The sequence below is a fragment of the Humulus lupulus genome, chromosome 2 (assembly GCF_963169125.1).
Source record: "Humulus lupulus chromosome 2, drHumLupu1.1, whole genome shotgun sequence".
NCBI lineage: Eukaryota > Viridiplantae > Streptophyta > Magnoliopsida > Rosales > Cannabaceae > Humulus > Humulus lupulus.
In genome coordinates this window covers 282537160-282557480 of record NC_084794.1, presented here as the reverse complement: position 1 = coordinate 282557480, position 20321 = coordinate 282537160, and the positions used below count along the sequence as shown (strand labels likewise).

The following is a 20321-nucleotide window of genomic DNA, read 5'->3' as shown; positions in this document are numbered from 1 at the left end:
GATCTCTTGGAGCCTTTCCCAGGCTGGCTGGTTTTCAGTCCCCCTGACCTGAGGCGTTTGCTCCTCTTGGCACCCGCATTGTCGATAAGGGCGTCGAGGTCGGAGTCCATATCGCCTGCACAAGTCAACGCAGTGAGTCAGTAAAAGAGGTGTACAAGTTACTTCAGTATCACAGACGTATAGAATGATGGTAGAAAAAACCTAACTGGAACTTTCCCCCGAGCTTGAGCTTGGGGACCATGAAATTCCCCCGTCTTCAGAAGAGGCGGGGGGAGTGCCTTCCCTATAAGTTGGTGATAACCTCGAGAGGTCCCTATAGTCATTGGTCCCGTACTGCACCGCTATCCCATTCCACACCTTGTCCGTGGTGTACATGGTATCATATTTCCCGAGCCCACTATCAAACCTATGGACACAGTCATCTACCCAACTCCATATGTAGAAGTGGTATCTATCCTGTGGGCACGAGACTAGTCTATTGGGCCTGTGTTTTAATAAAGTGGGGGACCACATTCGCGAAGTAGGAAGGGTTTTACCTCCACCGGAGTCCGAACTCGAGGCTTCGTCATTGGCCTCATTTCCCGACCGCGGACTTCTCGAGCGAATTGGGAGAGATGCTTTCCTTTCTCTCCTCGGAGGAAGGATGCCTGTGGGCAGTGGCACTTCCTCCCAGCGTTCATATTTTTTACTGGACCAGTCAGAGGTTGACTGGCCCTGTCCCAACAACCCACAAGCTCGTAGCTTGTCCTCATGTAATAGAAATGAGAGAGACTTCCTGCCGTAGGGAAGTCGGAGCAGGGCCTCTCTGTGCTCCTTCATTGTTTCGTCAGGGGTGGGACGCTGAAAGTTAGCTGAAAGACGAGGTACACTTCAACTAAATATGGATTTTAGGGCTAAAATTCTGAGCTTAAAAATATATAGTAACAAGAGAACTTACGAATTCGCCTGAAAGAATGATGTCGAGACGGGGACAGACCGTCTGTCCAGAAAAGAGCCTTCTTGGAATCAGGAGGGTGGTTTGGAAGATCTTCAAAGATCTTTGTCTCTTTGGGGTAGCTCGAAAGATAGTAAAAACCATCTCCTCCCCGAGCTCGGGAGGGATTGCTCTTCAAACAAAAGAGATATAAAATCTCTTGGGGAGAAGGCCCTGTCCCAGCTCGTGGAACAAGGACCTCAGGGCAGACAACACCCTGTATGAATTGGTGTTGAGTTGGAATGGAGCCAACCCAACGAAATCAGTGAAGTCTCTGAAAAAGGACTTCAGGGGCAGCAAAGCTCCTGCCCTTATATGTTCCTGGCTCCAGACCGCGTATTTCACACTGGAATCGCGACCCCCAGGGGCGAAACAGCTCCGTTCATGCCTTGTCGGAGCTCGACACTTCAGTGTGTCCAACGAACTAAGACCATGGAGGGCCAAGATATCAGTTATTTGGTCAGTGGTGGTAACCGAGCTCTGGTAGAATTCGACTTCAAACATCTCCCTCCTAGGCTGTGAAGACGAAGGCTCCGTCATTAAGGAAAACTGGAGTTCCCTTGGGTGGTATGCAATCGTGACTTTTAACGCTGGGTCGAGGGGAATTGGCCTAGGTCCTGGGTTGGGCTCCGGATAGATGGCTTCCCGAAGGACTTTTCTCTTCTTTTCAATGACCTCGTCTATCTGACGACGATAGTGATCTCGAATGTCCTCCTGCTCGCGGGCAAGCTCGTATTCTTTTATCCGACGTTGGTTCCGGGCAAAGACCGATTCCGGGCTCGGAGATTTGGGCTCGTAAGGGATTGCTCGTAATGACCCCCACCGTCTTTCAGGATTCTGTGACATCTAACGAGAAAGAAAAAATGGTGAGGGCCATGCATGCAAGGATCACGAGCTCGATGGGATGAGCTCGGATATCTAAGGACAAGAAACTAAGTATTAAGACCCTCACTAAAGAGTCAGAGCGCGTGTTCCACAGGGAAGAAAAAGAACGTGGATGATATTTTGAAAATCCCGAAATTCAAGGGAAAGAAAGGTGGCGGTTAGCCAGGAAAGGGCATTTTTGGGTTTAGTGTAATTGTCAAGAACAAGGGTTTTTACCCGAAAACTTAGTGTACAAGAAACATGGCCTAAAATTTTCAAAACCCAGAAATTTGAAACTCCGTTCAAAGGACAAAACTGGGCATAAACCAGAGGCGGACATCCAGAAAGAAAATCCAGAAAACATAAACGCCTATTGATTCAAAACCTCCTATCGTATCATTCTAGTATACGCAACAACTACGACATAAAAAAAAAGAGCTAAAAACAAAAATGGCATACTTACACAGTGATGGTGATTGCAGCAAAATCGTCGTTCGGAGAAGAGGTTGCAAGAAAGAACTCACTGACTCGAACAGACCAGGATTCCTTTGTTTTTTGGGTCGAGAAAACATGCACGGGACGGAAGCTTCTTAAGAAAGTTTCTGGCTTTCTTGTTTTTCTTTTCTTTCTGGTTTACGATGAACAAACTTAAAGAAGAAGACGAAGAGGAGGTCTTATATATATAGGTGGGAAAACTAAATTGATCAGGAGCGTTGGTTAAAATCCTCAACAGATCGAATGGATGGGAATCGGTGACAAGATGGTGCCGAAAAGTTGTCAGACGAACGATCGTGGGCGTGTTCCCAAGGTACTCAAGTACCTAAAGTGAGCAATACCCATCTGGCACGTGTTCATTTTCAAGAGTGTGACGGTATGGTTCCCAGAAAGAGTAGTTCAAAAGTTTCCTTCTCTTAGGATTCGAACAAATACTTTTGAGGGGGCAAAATGTTATACCCAGATTTCGAGCCATAGTAAATATGACCTCGAAAGCTGAGTTCGCAACAAATGGTCTCGTGAGGATTAGAGTGATCTAGGATTGTAAGTCGAGCCTGCAAAGTATGATGTATGATCTCGAATGCGGTGATCTCGAAATGACCTCAATCTCGAAAGGTAGCTCCGAGAACACCTTCATCTTCAGGAACTTCGGAGCATGGTTCTTGAGCTCGATATCCCATCTCGAAAGAAACGTTAGCTCGGGAGATGTCAGTGGCTCGCACAATGACATGAGACCAGAAATGCTGGAGCCTTGAAGATACACTATAACCACCTTGAATATCTACAAGTATTATAACTATGAGATGTAGCCCTCATTAATTGATGTAAATCCCCAAGAATTGTGGGATATTATTTAATACAGTTATACGCCCCCTGATCTTTGGGGGACGTTTCCTTTTATATCTGATTATTGGCATTTAAAGCCATTTATTTTTATTCACAAAAGAGTAACTACCCAAAATATGTGGGATAGTATTCTGCATCCTTCTCTATAAATAGAGAAGTCATGCACCATTGTAAAGGACCGAAATTCTGATCCTTGAGAGAAAACTCTGTAGAATTCATGCTAAAGAATTGTTCAGAGATAATCTTGAGGTTAATAACAGAGACTCGTGGACTAGGCAGATTTAACTGCTGAACCACGTAAAAAATTGTGTGTTTGATTCGTTTGTTTCTTTTGGCCATTGTCTTTAATTATTTACGTGCTCTCTTCTTTTATCTATTGACGAAAAACGGCGTCAACAAACAGTATTGCAAAAGTATTATAATAGATAAAAATACTAAAATACCTAAAATATCTATAAAAAAAAAGTGGCAAATGAATTATTGTTTCCCAAAACAAAATATCTCAAATGAAAACCCTATCTCTTTCCTTTCCAAGCCACTCTCCCCTCTCACTCTTCCTCGATCCCTCTCCTTCTCTCTCTCTCCTGCTCGAAACACTAGCAGCTGTTGGGGCTTCAACTACGACGGTGCGGGGATATACGAGGCTTCAACCATGGTGGAGGTCGACGGGGCTGACAAGGCTCAGCGGGACTGCCGGAGGCTCGAAGACGTGGACTCGGAGACTCGTTAGTGCAGGTAAAGATCTCTCTCTCTCTCTCGTTCTGTTTTATAGTTGACATCGACTGGGTTGCGTGGGCTGGAGATGGTTGTGCGACGGGGTGCCATGGGTGTTCAATTCCTGGTTTGTGTATTTTTTTTTATTATTGTAAAGTAATTTATGTATTTCTTTTTGTTTAAATGGTTCTCGTATCTTGCTCTCTGTAGTCAAATTGAAGGAGTGAAGTCCACTCGACTTCCCTCTTACGCCACTTTTCCCAATGTTTTGGCTCCAAATGGAGTGAACCCCTAGAGACCTTGAAGGAAACAGTATGGAGCTCTTTTGTTGTAACTTCTGTTTTATTTTGGATATTTGTATGTGGGTTTTGTTGTTAATTGATTTGGTTTTACCTTGAAATTTCTATGTTCTGTTTTCATTAGGGATAGTTAGTAATATTTCTTATTGTATCATTAATACTTGGTTTGTTGTGACCAAAAACTTTTCTACTAGGCATCAAAATCTTGTATTCTTTTGTGATTCTAAACTGTTTTTTACTTTATAGTAATTTATGAGATTTGTTATTTTATTGTTCTGCACTCTACAATCAAGTGATCAAATTCTTTATTTCACCATCCCTTGCATATATTGATCACAAAATTTGACTCACGAAAATGTGATTTTGGTGCCTTTAATTGTTACAATATTATGATAATTACTATCTCATTTTTATTGTCACTATGTCCCATAAGCTAATCTCAATAATTTTATTACTATTGTGGTTGGATTAGTATTGCAAGTAAATTTTGTTTAACTTCTCTATCATTTCCCCCCTGTTTCTCTCTCACACATATATACATGAACACATATTTCTTATTATTAAGTCATTAAAGTATACTCAAAGTTTTGATGCATACCATCTGTTTGAGGAAAAGTCTGAGTTAAAATCAGTATTCTTTTGTTTTCATTCTTCATTCTTATTTTGTAGTTGTATAATTAGCCATTTTTAAACACATAATATATAACATATATATGTGTAAGCATGGGAGTTGCGCACTGTGTAATCTTGCTTTAACACCACCATTTTCTTTTATTATTGTCCTAATAAGTTACCATTTCTAGTATAGCTACTAAAGATGACTACTTTTAATACAAATATTCTAATGGAACTTTCCTATGAGTTAATCTTTCATTTCATGAATGAACCACAAATTGCATCTATTGATTTATACTTGTGTCATTGATGCATTATTCTTGATTATATTTCATGCATTATAAATATGAACCACGTAATTTTAGAACAAAGTCTTCTCTTTTTTCAATGCTCATACCTTATTATGACTTTCTTGCTTTTAGACAAAATAATGTGCAAGACTTGGCACCTGATCATGCTATACAAAATATTTTGACTGTGTGTACAATGACTCTTTATGAAATAACATGTTGAATGCATTTTATAATTTAACGTATTTTTGTTTGTCTAATTATATAACATATTGAACTTTTTTTTAACCTTTTGACCACATATATCTAAATTAACGCATGCATTAACCTTGCTTTTTAGGTCTCTCAAATTTTACATCCTTAAAAGAATGGAAGAAGCTAGCATGTTTAGAATGAACATTATTTTAGTTGTTTAAGTTTCCTCACCTTGTGTATTTATCACTCTGGTATTTGTATTTTTGCATCGTATAGTCTTGTAAACAAATTTGAACATCAATATTCATTTGTCCATATCTTAGTTTGAGTATAGTATATTTTTGCATCATATATAGGCTTTGCTTTTGTTCAAAAAAGTATAATATATTTTTTTACTAGTGATTCACAATCTCTTGTGTGTGTTGCGTGTACCTCAGTCCCACCACCTGCATGGCTCCTGAGTTTTTATTGGTGAGGGAAACAATTAATATTTTACCGTTTAAGTGTGTTGATATTTCTGTTTTCAAGTTACATACATATTTTTTTACTTTAATATTGCACATAGTTTTTCTTGATTATTTTATTAACAAAATGTCATTTTAGTTTGTAATTGACTATCGAATAGCTGGATTATAAATTGATATCTAATAATTATTATTGTGTCTTTTCTTTTGCTTAGGTTTGTTTCTTTGTTTTGCATTTGTGTTTGCCTCTAGAATATTAGTTTAACAAGGTCTATTTAATCCCTTTTAGATTTATCTTTAAATTTATATTTAAATTTTTAATCTTTCAATATGTAACTGTAGTTTGAAGTACTGAATGCACTGAGTACCTTGATATCAAAGTCAAACAGGTTGCACAAACTTTTGCTTGAAAAGGTTTTTTTTTTTAGTTGCTATATCATTAACTTGCATCCTAATTATGATGGTGGGAATAAGCAAGTTAGGTTGAGAATTGTAAAACCAAACCATAAGTTAGTTAGCAAATAGTTTCAAGTGTTCTAAGGATACTCTGTCTATGTTATAATTTGATGTATTATTAGGATTGGATCTTTAAATTAATGCTCCTACATAAAACACCTAGTTTTCTCTGTTTGTGTCTCTGGAGAATAAATAAACTTGCTTGAACTTTGTCTAAACTAAGACAATATTAAAGATTATGGAATTTATTTAAAGAGACTTTATATATTGTATATTTGTGGAGCTTTGAATTTTTTTAGGCTGGTTATACTGTTCTCTTACTCTAGTCCTATATTGAAGGTACAAAAAAAAGCTCATGCTAGTTCATTACATTCACAGATATTGTACTTAGATGTATTTTTTGCTCTTGTTATGGATCCCCCTCTATTTCAAATATAAAAAACCTGTAAATCTAAGATTTGTGTATATATTTTGTCTTCATAATGTTTGTTGTTTTGGCTCTTCCACTTTTATCTATTATTTCACATTACCTTTGAGTTTTGGGATATTAGGTTTATTTTATCTCTTGACTTAACTTTGATGTGTTTGGTTTTTGTAGGTTCAATTTCCACGAATCTTGGATCATGGAAGTCTTGTAAGAAATTCTCATATTCCATGAGAAGTAAGTACACTTATGACTAGTTTATGTCTTGCATAAAAGCACTATCATGTTGAATTTACATATCAATATATATGTCATACATTATTTGAAGCTTGTATAGAAAATAAGAACCATCCATCATGCATGTATTCATGAATGAAAGATTGCTATGCATGTAGAAAATCCAAGTATAATAGAGTGATGCATGCAGTGAGATACCTTTGTACAGATTCTGAACAATTCTCGTCACTAAAGCCATCTCAACCATGTTTTTCCAGCCATATTGAACATCATCTATTTCTTCTTTTCCACATGAAATATTGATAAATGAATATGGAACAAACAGGGGAGTCCTTGAATCGTTCAAACTCATATTATTATAACTGGTCAATAATATAATAGTTAATGAGTTTTGTTTTATTTTGGTCTCTAGTTAAGCTACCAAGTTCAGAGTTTCTTACCCCCCAGTTGAATTCAACTTCTTATTTTTGACTGCAAAGTCATAAAAAATGATGGGATATCATTTTAGTATATATGTGTACTTCTTTAAATTGTATTAGTCACTGGTTCAATTTATCAGCAAAATAATAATCAGATTTAACTTGTTCATTAAATTTTGACCATGGATTACTTTATATATCATTGATATAAGACCAGATCAGTGACTATATTCTTAGAAAATTCATCAAATATATATTAATAATTATCTATAAATTCCCTATGTTTTTTATTTTTTTAATCATAAATAAAAATAAATGAATAATTAATAATGATTCTTAGAGACAGTGTTTTATGTGTTTCTCTTAGAGACAGTGTTTATGTGTTTGGTTTTAATGGTATTAGCATAGTAGAATTTTGATGCTCTTTACTCACTCTTCCATATCTCATTACACTTTGCTATAATTGACATGTGAGTTTTTACTCTATTTAACAAGTCCCACTCCATAGTTCCTGTCTCATATGATTTATTTCCAAAGCAAAGCCTATCTAGGACTTCTTGTAGACTTTTTATTTCAACTTCTCTCACCTCTAAACCAGTATGGATTGAATATGGTTTTGTGTCCTCAAGTTGCAGATGTATATTAGCAAGATAAAGTTCCCTTATTTGTTTTGACTGTACATAAAAATAAAAAGAAGACGAAGAAAAGAAAATTAGACCAAAAGTACTAGCTATATAGACATTACAAGCAAATAGGATTGGCGATTTAAAGTGCTCACTTGTATGTCTAGTGTTTTTGTAATCTGAACTTCAAGATGGTTAAGTTCTTGGATTAGTTTTTCTGCCTTTGCTCTTTTGAATTCTGATTCTGGCTCTTTTCTCATTCTGATTCGATTTTGAATTATTTTGAATAAAATAAATAGGAAAGAGTGAGTTAGGGTGGGGAGCAGCAAGGATATGTTTGAAAGAAAAAATGCTGAACTTAAGGCCACTGATTTGCCACTCCAAAGGGCCACAACCATAATAATATTAAAGTTTTTTTGAAAAACTAATTTCTTTTTCTTCAATATTTGCCTCTGTGGACACCGTAACAACCATAAAGAGTTATATAGCTTCAACCCCATTACTGAAATTAACAAATTTTTTTCTTCTCTCTTTTGTTCTCTTCTGTTACTCTATTTTTTATGGTCATTTAAATTCAATTGATAGTTAAAATAAATCAGAAGTTGGTGGAGATTGGACCTTTTTTTATTTATTAATTTCCATAGTGTAAATTCAGTAGTGTTGAGAAGCAAACAATAAAGTTGTATTAGTTTTTTTGTTTTATTATAACTCAATGATATTATATTGCTGCAAACTACATACATGTTGTATATAAAATATTCATAGCTTTTGAATGATTTTGTACATAGTTCAAAAGCGAATACAATATTCAAGATCTCAACTATAATGTTATGATCCCAACCCAAGCCCCACTTTATCTGTTAAATCTTGCACCAAATCAAAAAGAAAATTCCGAGAGTGAGATAGAATGATCATAGATCATTATTAACAAAGTCCAATAATGTTTGATTGTTGGTATTTTCATATTAATATGCCCACTTATATTAAATTTGGTTATGCGTCATAATATACACCTTTACCAAAGAGCCTCTTCCACAGCTTTAGTGGCAGCTATGATTATGACAGTGAAAACATTTGATAAGTACTGAATTTAAATTGGATTTTTTTTTGTCGATAATAGATACTTGTGACAGACTTTGAATTCTTTAGTTTGGACTATTAGGAACTGGTGTAGTGCTATGAATTTATAGAAATATACTCAATCAAGAAGACATGATTAAATGCATGCAACCCTTATATATATGTCTGTGTGTTTATGGAAAAGGAAACAGGCTAGGATAGAATAAGATTCTCATAGTTATATTTTATGAATATTGTTTTTGTTTAGTTATTTTTAAACAACAAACTATAGATTCTCATGAATAAATAATTTTTTTTAATTCTTTGGCACCAGTAGGGTTTTAGTGGCATTTCATTGCAGTTCAGCTCTTAGCTTCAAAGTAGAGCAATCGAGCTAGGGTTTTAGCAGAAGAGAGATAGAGAGAGAGAGAGAGATGTTGTACATAGTGGGATTGGGATTGGGATTGGGATTGGGTGACGAGAGAGACATAACTCTTAAAGGCTTAGAGGCAGTAAAGCAATGCGACAAGGTCTACATCGAAGCTTATACTTCTCTTCTCTCTTTCGGTATCTCTTTAGATGGCCTTTCTACCCTGGTACACTTCTTTCTCTTTCTCTTCAATTTGGTTACTTTCTTTTGCACCAATTTCTAAAGCTAACAACTTTATTGATTAATTTCTTTTTTCATTGGTCAGGAAAAACTTAATGGAAGGCCAGTGATTCTTGCCGATAGAGAAATGGTTGAGGAAAAAGCCGATGAAATACTCTTAGCTGCTCGTGTTTCTAATGTGGCTTTCCTTGTAGTTGGCGACCCTTTTGGGTATGTTCGTTCAATTTTATGTTTTGCTTTTCTTTGTGATTTTTTTTTCTTGTTTATATTAGAAATTATATCATTTCTTCCTCATTAGATGAATGTTACATGTATGTATATATGCATTGCTGATTTGGGCCATCTCAAATTCCATGGATATGTAGAAGAAGATAATTGTGATCATAAATATTCTTACTTAGCTGCACAAGGACCTTTGAAAGTCCTTAGATTGTAACTGTTCGTTTTTATTCATTTTGGTCATGTTTGGCAAGTAGTTTTGGATTGGATAAAAACTAATTTGAGACAAAGTTATAATTTTTTTTCTCAAGTTTCTCAATGAGATTAAATTATCCTATTATAGTTGGATTAATTAGGTTTTCAGATTCAAACTTTTCTCTAATCTTTATTCAATCTTACTTTCCAAATATGACATTTATATGTTGACCCAAACTCTTAAGTCTCCTTGTTTTGATGATTAACAAATATTTGATTATTATTTGTTACTAATGATTTGTTGATTTTGTAGCAAAAACTAAAGTGAATTAGCACTTCAAAGTCAAAATTATGACCAAGGGCAAAATGGTCATTTTACCAAGTTTTCCGGAAACGACCCGAAATGGACTTCAAGACTCAAGAAACTCAAGATAAAGGTTTAACTTCATTTCTTAGTCTTGTAAAGTGATTGCAAGTATACTTTAAGTCATAAGTATAGAATTTGGCTCACTCACGCACTAAAAAATGGTGATTTTTTAAAATGAGAAATAATTATCCTAAATTCACTTTTAAGAAAATACATCCTGATACGGTCGTAATGCAATTGGAATTTTTGAAATCGGATAAACGAGCTAAAAGTTATAAAGAATTGAAAAATGGGAAAATAGGCTTAAAACTGATTTTGCTCTCTGTTTGCCATCCGGAATTCCGGATGGGCAACCGGAATTCCGGTTCCCTCATCCGGACTTCCGGTTCGCGGCAGACAGCTTCGAAAATTGATCCCTAACGGCTATAAACGGCTAGTTTTTTCCCAAACTCTATATAAACTCGTTTTTCACTCAAAGTTGGAGGTTGGCTGAGCATTTATTACATATACCAAACCAAATCCATTGATTTCAAAGAGCTTTCAAAGTTTAACTCATCCAAACACATATTCACACACTTGAGCCAAAATTTGTATTTATTTCTTCTAAGTGTGCTTGCTAATCACTCTAGGTTTCTCATTGTATTATCATACTTCTAGAGTGATTTTTGCTTGTAATATCAAACACATTCCCATATTGAGATTGAGGTGAGGTTGGCACCGGTTTTGTAAACAACCCGGTTAGAGTGAGATTGGCACTTCAACAATCCGAAAAAGAGGTTGATAGTCCTTGGTGGTGGAAAAATATTGTACGAGGTTTGGAAATACCTTGGTGAAAAATTCCCGGTTGTAAGGGTTAGTCAAGCCCGCTAACTTGGCTCGATAGTTGAACTCAAAGCTAGGTCCTTAGCTTTGAAGACCAAGGACGTAGGTGGCTTAGTTCTACCGAACCTTGTAAAATTCGAGAGTTTGCAATTTCTTAACCTTCAACTCTTTACATTACAAGTTTGATTATTTGCTATATCTATTTGATTGCCATATTATTTGCTTTTACTTGATAAATTTGATTTATTGCATAATTTGGCATATTAAGTTTTAAGTTTCCGAAATTAGTTTAAATTTCCAGTTCACCCCCCCTCTTGGAAACATATCTTGGGTTAACAATTGGTATCAGAGCAAGGGCTCATTTAATTGATTAGATTTTACAATCTAGAGCATGGCGTTTCCAAGTAATTCACAAAATAACATGTTAGAAGGTCTAAGCACAACTAGAGCACCATTCTTTAATGGAGTAGACTTTCCCTATTGGAAAATTAGGATGGAAACATATCTTCAATCTATCGATTATGATTTGTGGCATATAGTGTCTAATGGTCCTTACATTCCTAAACATGTCATTAATGATAAAGAAGTTATTAAGACATATGAGGCATATGACGAAGAAGATAAGAAAATGCTTTCTAAGAATGCTAAAGCTAAATATGCACTTATATGTGGATTGGATAGAGATGTGTTCAAAAATATTGAACAAGCCTCTACCACTTATGATATGTGGAAAATGCTTGAAGTCACTCATCAAGGAACAAATGCTATGAAGGAAACTAAAATTCAAATTTATTCTACTCAATATGAGAACTTTAAGATGAAAGCGGATGAAACTATTGCTAACATGTATACTCGTTTCACTACTATCACTAATGGTTTGAATTCTCTTGGCAAGGTACTTTCACAAAAGGAGATGGTGACCAAGATTTTGAGAAGTCTCACCAAAGCCTATCAAGGCAAAGTGATTGCCATTCAAGAAGCCAAGGATCTCTCAACACTTCCTTTGGAAGAACTAATTGGCTCACTCATGAACCATGAAATTTTCATGAGTGCACAAGATGAAGAGGAAGTTGAGAAGAAAAAGAAGACTATTGCATTCAAGTCTTCCTCCTCCCGTGCCATTAGTGAGGACGATGAGGATAGCATGTGTAGCGACATGGAGGACTTGGCACTCTTCACAAAGAAGTACAAAAAGTTCATGAAATTCAAGAAGAACTTTGGGAAGAAGCCACAAAGAGGAAGTGATTCAAAAGAAAAAGAAAGAAGGAGCAAAGATGATCCACCAATTTGCTTCGAATGCAAGAAGCCCGGTCACATGAAGATGGATTGCCCAATGAGAAAGAAAAATAAATACAAAGGAAGGGCAATGTTGGCGGATTGGCTCAATAGTGATGAGGAGGACTCCGACAATGAGGAGAAGAATGAAGTAGCTAACATGTGCATGATGGCTCTTGATGATGGGGTAAGCATTTCTAGCCAAAGTGATTATGATAGTGAAAATGATGATGATAACTTAGAAATACCATATGATGAGTTGTCTAGTTCATTTAAGGATCTATTTAATGATTTTGGAAAATTGCTTGCTAAAAACCAAACTCTTAGAGAAAAGACCAACATGCTATTAAAAGAAATTGAGATTTTGAAATTAAATGAAAAAGAACTCTTAACTAAATCTCAATGTACTACTTTCTCCTCTTATAAGAAATAAATTGGAAAATTGCATGATAACATAAAAAGCCTTAAGAATGACATATATACTTTTACAAAAGGTAAAGAAGGCTATGAACTTATGCTAGGGAGTCAATCTTGTGGTTTTGGAAAAAGTGGTATTGGATATGATCCTAGTAGGAAACAAAATTTTTTGAGAAACTTCTTTGTAAAACCAACTAGCCTACCACACTTTACATGCACATATTGTAACCAAGATGGTCATACTATTTCATATTGTCATGTAAAGAGATATGCATATCTAGGCAAGACCAAATGGGTACCAAAGGGTTCCAAAACTAACAAGAAAGGACCCAAAGTTGTTTGGGTACCAAAGGCCAACAAATGATTTTATTTTTGTAGGAATCAACAAGGAAGAGCAAAAGCTTGTGGTTCTTGGATAGTGGTTGTTCCAAGCATATGACCGGTGACCCATCAAGATTTTCGAGTTTTAAGAGCAAGGACAGTGGCTTTGTCACTTTTGGAGACAATTCAAAAGGAAAAATCTTGGGCATTGGTGATATCGGTAACATATACTCTCCATGTATTAAAAATGTGCTTCTTGTTGATAACCTTAAACATAATTTACTTAGTATTAGTCAACTATGTGATAAAGATTTTCGTGTTGTTTTTGAATCCTCAAAATGCTCCATTGAAAATGCTTCAACCAATGAAGTTATTTTTGTTGGAGAAAGGAAGGATAATGTTTATGTTATTGATGTTGATTCCTTTGATAGCAAAAATAAATGTTTAACCGTTATGAATGATAATTCTTGGTTGTGGCATAGAAGATTAGGACATGCTAGTATGGATTCTTTTTCAAAGTTGGTTAGAAAAGATCTTGTTGTTGGTTTGCCATCTATTCCTTTTGTTAAAGATAAACTTTGTGATGCATGCCAATTTGGAAAACAAATTAAAACATCTTTTCATTCCAAGAAAGAGATTTCAACCTCTAGACCTTTGCAATTGCTTCATATTGATTTATTTGGTCCTTCAAGAATTGCTAGTCTAGGTGGTAAATACTATGCATTTGTGATTGTTGATGATTTTTCTAGATTTACATGGGTTATATTTTTGAAACTCAAAAATGATGTTTTGGAAAATCTAGTTAAATTTTGTAAGAGTGTGCAAAATGAAAAAGGGTATTCAATCACCTCCATTAGGAGTGATCATGGTGGAGAGTTTGACAATGATGCTTTAGAATTGTTTTGTGATGAACATGGTTTTAACCATAACTTTTCGGCTCCAAGAACTCCACAACAAAATGGAGTTGTCGAAAGGAAGAATAGAACAATTCAAGAAATGGCTAGGTCAATGCTCAATGAAATCTCATTACCTAAATATTTTTGGGCCGAGGCCGTTAATACTTCTTGTTATATTTTGAACCGTGTTTTCATTAGGCCTAACATGAATAAAACCCCTTATGAGCTTTGGAAAGGGAGAAAACCCAACATTGGATATTTTAGAGTTTTTGGATGTAAATGCTATATTTTGAACACCAAGGACAACCTTGGAAAATTTGATGCAAAATCCGATGTTGGAATTTTTATAGGTTATTCAACACATAGTAAAGCTTATAGAATTTATAACAAAAGAACTAATGTTGTTGAAGAATCTATTCATGTTGCATTTGATGAGTCTAACCCTCCTACAAGCAAAAGTGTAGATGATGATGTTGTAGGTTTGGGAGAAGAGGTTCAAAAGCTTGACATTGGAGAATCATCTAACGCTCCATCACAAACTCCCAAAGAGGAACTACCCGAGGAAAAGGTAAATGAAAGCAAAGGTATGGATTCTAACCTCCCTCATGAGTGGAAGTTCAAAAGTGCTCATCCTATAGACCAAATTCTAGGTGATCCTTCACAAGGAGTCACAACTAGAAGCTCCCTTAGAAACTTATGTAATTTCATTGCTTTTATTTCTCAAATTGAACCAAAGAATTTTAAAGAGGCCGAGTTCGATGAATCTTGGCTTCTAGCTATGCAAGAAGAAATAAATCAATTTATTAGAAATGATGTTTGGGAGTTAGTTCCAAGACCGTCACACCAATCGGTGATAGGAACAAAATGGGTCTATAGAAATAAGGTAGATGAGCATGGGGTCATTGTGCGTAACAAGGCTAGATTAGTGGCCCAAGGTTACAATCAAGAAGAAGGAATTGATTATGAGGAGACCTTTGCCCCGGTAGCAAGACTTGAGTCCATAAGAATGTTATTAGCTTTTGCATGCCACAAGAATTTTGTCTTGTATCAAATGGATGTTAAAAACGCTTTCTTAAATGGATACATTATGGAAGAGGTTTATGTCTCTCAACCCCCCGGTTTTCAAGATCACAAACACCCTAACCATGTTTACAAATTAAAGAAAGCATTATATGGTTTAAAGCAAGCTCCTAGAGCTTGGTATGATCGTTTAAGCACTTTTCTTATCTCAAATGGTTTTTCAATGGGAAAAGCGGATAATACACTTTTTATTAAAAGAAAATCAAAAGACATTATTATAGTACAAATATATGTTGATGATATTATTTTTGGTGCTACTAATGATGTTCTTTGTGAAGAATTTTCAAAGTGTATGCATAGTGAATTCTAGATGAGCATGATGGGAGAGCTCAACTTTTTCCTTGGACTTCAAATAAAGCAACAAAAGAATGGAATATTCATAAGTCAATCCAAGTACATCAAGGATCTACTTCAAAAGTTTGACTTGGCCAATGCAAAGTCCATGAAAACCCCTATGAGCACCTCCATAAAGATGGACAAGGATGAAAGTGGTAAGGATGTTGACATCACCAAGTATCGAGGTATGATTGGTTCATTATTATATTTAACCGCTAGTAGACCCGATATTTTGTTTAGTGTTGGTCTATGTGCTAGGTACCAATCATGTCCCAAGGAATCCCACTTAAGTGCCGTTAAGAGAATCTTTAGATACTTGATAGGCACAATGAATCTAGGACTTTGGTATCCCAAGAACTCAAACTTTGAAATCATTAGTTACTCGGATGCGGACTTTGCCGGTTGTAAGTCGGATAGGAAAAGTACTAGTGGAACATGTCACTTTCTAGGAAACTCTTTAGTGTCATGGTTTAGCAAGAAACAAAACTCGGTAGCCCTATCCACAACCGAAGCCGAATACATAGCCGTCGGTAGTTGTTGTGCTCAAATACTTTGGATGAAACAAACTCTTAAGGATTTTGATGTTGATTTTGAATGTACACCCATAAAGTGTGACAATACTATTGCCATTAACCTCTCTAAGAATCCAATCTTGCATTCTAGAGCCAAGCATATTGATATAAGGCACCATTTCCTTAGAGACCATATCCAAAGAGGTGAAATCATACTAGACTTTGTAAGCACCGAATTTCAATTAGCGGACATATTCACCAAGCCTCTTAGTGATGAGAGATTTAGTTTCATTAGAAGAGAGCTAGGAATGACCAACCTCAATGAAATATAAGGTTCACTAGCGACTTTAAATCATTGGTATCATATCTCTCTTTACTTATCAATTTATGCATATGTACTCTCAATATGATATTTACATGTTTCAAATGCATAAATAAATTAACTAAATGATATATGACTTTGTACTCCTTGAAAAATCAAATTATAGGTCATGGTATGAATTTTTGGTGAACTTTGAACTCATTTTTGATTGAGTAAATATGAGAATTTTTTCATATGTGCTTAGTATATGTGTTTATGTGTTTGAACATGTCTAAATAAGTATATCTAGTATGCCTATAGGGTTTCTATGCTTGAATTACTCTTTGAACATTTTTTAGGTATGCTAAGTATTGAAAATTTGTTAGTTTTTGCCTAAATGAGTGTTTTTCGCCAAACTTACTCAATTTTCATCATTTTTCAAATCCGTAACTTCCCACATCTCACATTTAACATTCTTGAGGTGTTGCAAAAAGAATTTTTCGATTTGAATGCATAAAACTCATTTTTGGTAGATTTATACTTTTCAAGGCCTTTTAAGGCATTTTTCGAAAAATCTACCCAAAATTCTCAATTTTTAATATTTCTCAATTCCGTCACTTCACACACCTCATATTTGATATTCTTGAACTGCTGGAAAAATAATTTTTCAATTTGGTTGAACAGATTTCGTTTTTGGTAGGTTTTTGGCTTTCTTGTATTCTTTTTTAAAACTTACCGTAAATTGTCATTTTTCAACATTTTTCAGATTTTCTTGTTTGAGCATGTTCATTTTCTCATATTTTAGGTGTTAGAAAAAGTTTGGGGTCAATTGGGTTAAAAACGAAGTTTTTGGGCATTTTTTTCGAAAAGTGGGCTGGGCTGGTGCACCAACCGGAATTCCGGTTGGCTGTGCACAGACCAACCGGAATTCCGGTTGGCGCCTGACAGCAGCCCTTCAATTTTTTTTTTTTGCCTTTTTTAAATGCATTTTGTTCAAAATAAAAACCCTACCCACGACTCTTTTTTTCCCCATTCTGACTCTACACCCTAAAATACAAGCCTCCTCTCTCTTTCCTCTCAAAAATCTCTCCCTCAAACCCTTACTTCATCATCCATTTCTCTCCAAAACTCTCTTTCTTTTCTTGTTTTCCCTTCAATGGCCTCATCATCCAACCCAAGGAAGAGCAAGAGGGTTCTCAATGCTGAACAAATCAGGGAGAAAAGGGCTAAAGGCAGAAATGAACCCACTCTCTTCTACAACCAAGAGGACTTCAATAGGTTCCATGAAGCTTTCTCCTCTAGGCCTATTATCAAAGGTAAGTTTTGTGACCTTCCAAGCCTAGCTTGTGTCAAATTTAGCTATCACTTTGAAATGTTAGGGTGGAAATCATTTATCAATATTAAGACACCCATGTACCCTAGGTTGGTTAGAGCCTTCTATGCTTGCATCAAACCTAACCATGCACCCCTAGGAGTTAGAGGCACTATTGGAGATGTCCCCTTTGAAATTAATGTAGAATCTCTCAATAACTTGCTAGGAGCACCAAATGAGGGACTCTTGCTAGAACCAAAAACCACTCTTAAGAATGATGAACTTTTTGCTATGAATGAGTGTTCTAGAGTCCTTTGTGGAGAAAGGCCCCATTTTCATCAAACCAAAGTTTCACAATCTTACTTTAGAAGCCAAAATTCTCCAACTTTTTATCATCAACAATCTTGCTCCTAGAAGTGGTCATAAGGATGAGGTCAACAACATCGATATATTCATTTTATACCTTATCCTCACCAAAAAAGCACGAATCAACCTAGGGAATCTTATTCTTCGGTTTATTGTTGATGTGAATAAACCCAACATGGTTAAGTCCCTCCCATTTGGCTTTCTCCTTAGCTACCTCCTACCTCTCTTAGGAGTTCCCATCACGGGTGAAAAGAAGGTTGATCCTACCGAAGGGGATAAGCTCGGTCATAAATCTTTCACAAGCTTAGGGTATGCTCTTATCAACAATAAGTGGGTCTTCACTCCCAAAAGAGGCCAAAGAAGGCAAGAGGGCCTTGAAGTAGGCGATGAAAGTGAAGAAGAGGAGAGCTTTGGGTTACCCGCAAGCGAAAGTGAAGACGAGGAGCAAGCCGATGAAGAAGAAGCTCCAATGCCTCAAGCATCTCAATTCAACCTTGAGGAGGCCTTTGCTCGTCTTCACACCGACATGAACACTCAATTTACCAACTTGCGGAGTGACATGGCACAAGGCTTCCAAGATGTTCGTAATGAAATGGAGGAGATGAAGGCCTACATGAGGCGGTTTGGGGGGCCACCATCATAGGCATTTGCATGTTTTTCTAGTCTTGCATTCCTTTATGTTTTATTTTATTTTTCTATGTACTTATGTGTTTGCATGGCTTTATGCCTTATGTATGAATGCTTAAACTATTTAATCTATGTTTGTTTATAATTTATTTTGTGAATTCCTTTGCCATCCTTTTTGATGAATCAAAAGGGGGAGAAGTGATAGGATTTTTTTTTTTTATATTTGGCAAAACCTCAATATCTAAGACTAACAATGTTATTTGAACTTAGGTGATATATTGAGGGGGAGCTTACAAAATCATGCAAGGTAAAACTAAAAGGTAAATTTCTTTTATCCTTGCACACATTAAGGGGGAGCTAATCTAATATTCATATTTAAAAATATCTTCTTTCCCTTGTAAAATAATCAAATATTTGATATCATCAAAAAGGGGGAGATTGTTGACCCAAACTCTTAAGTCTCCTTGTTTTGATGATTAACAAATATTTGATTATTATTTGTTACTAATGATTTGTTGATTTTGTAGCAAAAACTAAAGTGAATTAGCACTTCAAAGTCAAAATTATGACCAAGGGCAAAATGGTCATTTTACCAAGTTTTCCGGAAACGACCCGAAATGGACTTCAAGACTCAAGAAACTCAAGATAAAGGTTTAACTTCATTTCTTAGTCTTGTAAAGTGATTGCAAGTATACTTTAAGTCATAAGTATAGAATTTGGCTCACTCACGCACTAAAAAATGGTGATTTTTTAAAATGAGAAATAATTATCCTAAATTCACTTTTAAGAAAATACATCCCGATACGGTCGTAACGCAATTGGAATTTTTGAAATCGGATAAACGAGCTAAAAGTTATAAAGAATTGAAAAATGGGAAAATAGGCTTAAAACTGATTTTGCTCTCTGTTTGCCATCCGGAATTCCGGATGGGCAACCGGAATTCCGGTTCCCTCATCCGGACTTCCGGTTCGCGGCAGACAGCTTCGAAAATTGATCCCTAACGGCTATAAACGGCTAGTTTTTTCCCAAACTCTATATAAACTCGTTTTTCACTCAAAGTTGGAGGTTGGCTGAGCATTTATTACATATACCAAACCAAATCCATTGATTTCAAAGAGCTTTCAAAGTTTAACTCATCCAAACACATATTCACACACTTGAGCCAAAATTTGTATTTATTTCTTCTAAGTGTGCTTGCTAATCACTCTAGGTTTCTCATTGTATTATCATACTTCTAGAGTGATTTTTGCTTGTAATATCAAACACATTCCCATATTGAGATTGAGGTGAGGTTGGCACCGGTTTTGTAAACAACCCGGTTAGAGTGAGATTGGCACTTCAACAATCCGAAAAAGAGGTTGATAGTCCTTGGTGGTGGAAAACTATTGTAAGAGGTTTGGAAATACCTTGGTGAAAAATTCCCGGTTGTAAGGGTTAGTCAAGCCCGCTAACTTGGCTCGATAGTTGAACTCAAAGCTAGGTCCTTAGCTTTGAAGACCAAGGACGTAGGTGGCTTAGTTCTACCGAACCTTGTAAAATTCGAGAGTTTGCGATTTCTTAACCTTCAACTCTTTACATTACAAGTTTGATTATTTGCTATATCTATTTGATTGCCATATTATTTGATTTTACTTGATAAATTTGATTTATTGCATAATTTGGCATATTAAGTTTTAAATTTCCGAAATTAGT

The 20321-nt window shown here is 35.8% G+C and overlaps 1 long non-coding RNA gene across 1 annotated transcript; it reads left to right on the top strand.

Annotated features, from left to right (window-relative positions):
* The first annotated feature begins 5145 nt into the window (after window positions 1-5145).
* On the top strand, window positions 5146-9436 carry LOC133816746 (uncharacterized). Its single transcript, XR_009885446.1, has 3 exons — window positions 5146-5762; window positions 6810-6872; window positions 9311-9436. It is a non-coding gene; the product is annotated as an uncharacterized LOC133816746 (long non-coding RNA).
* Window positions 9437-20321: the final 10885 nt, after the last annotated feature.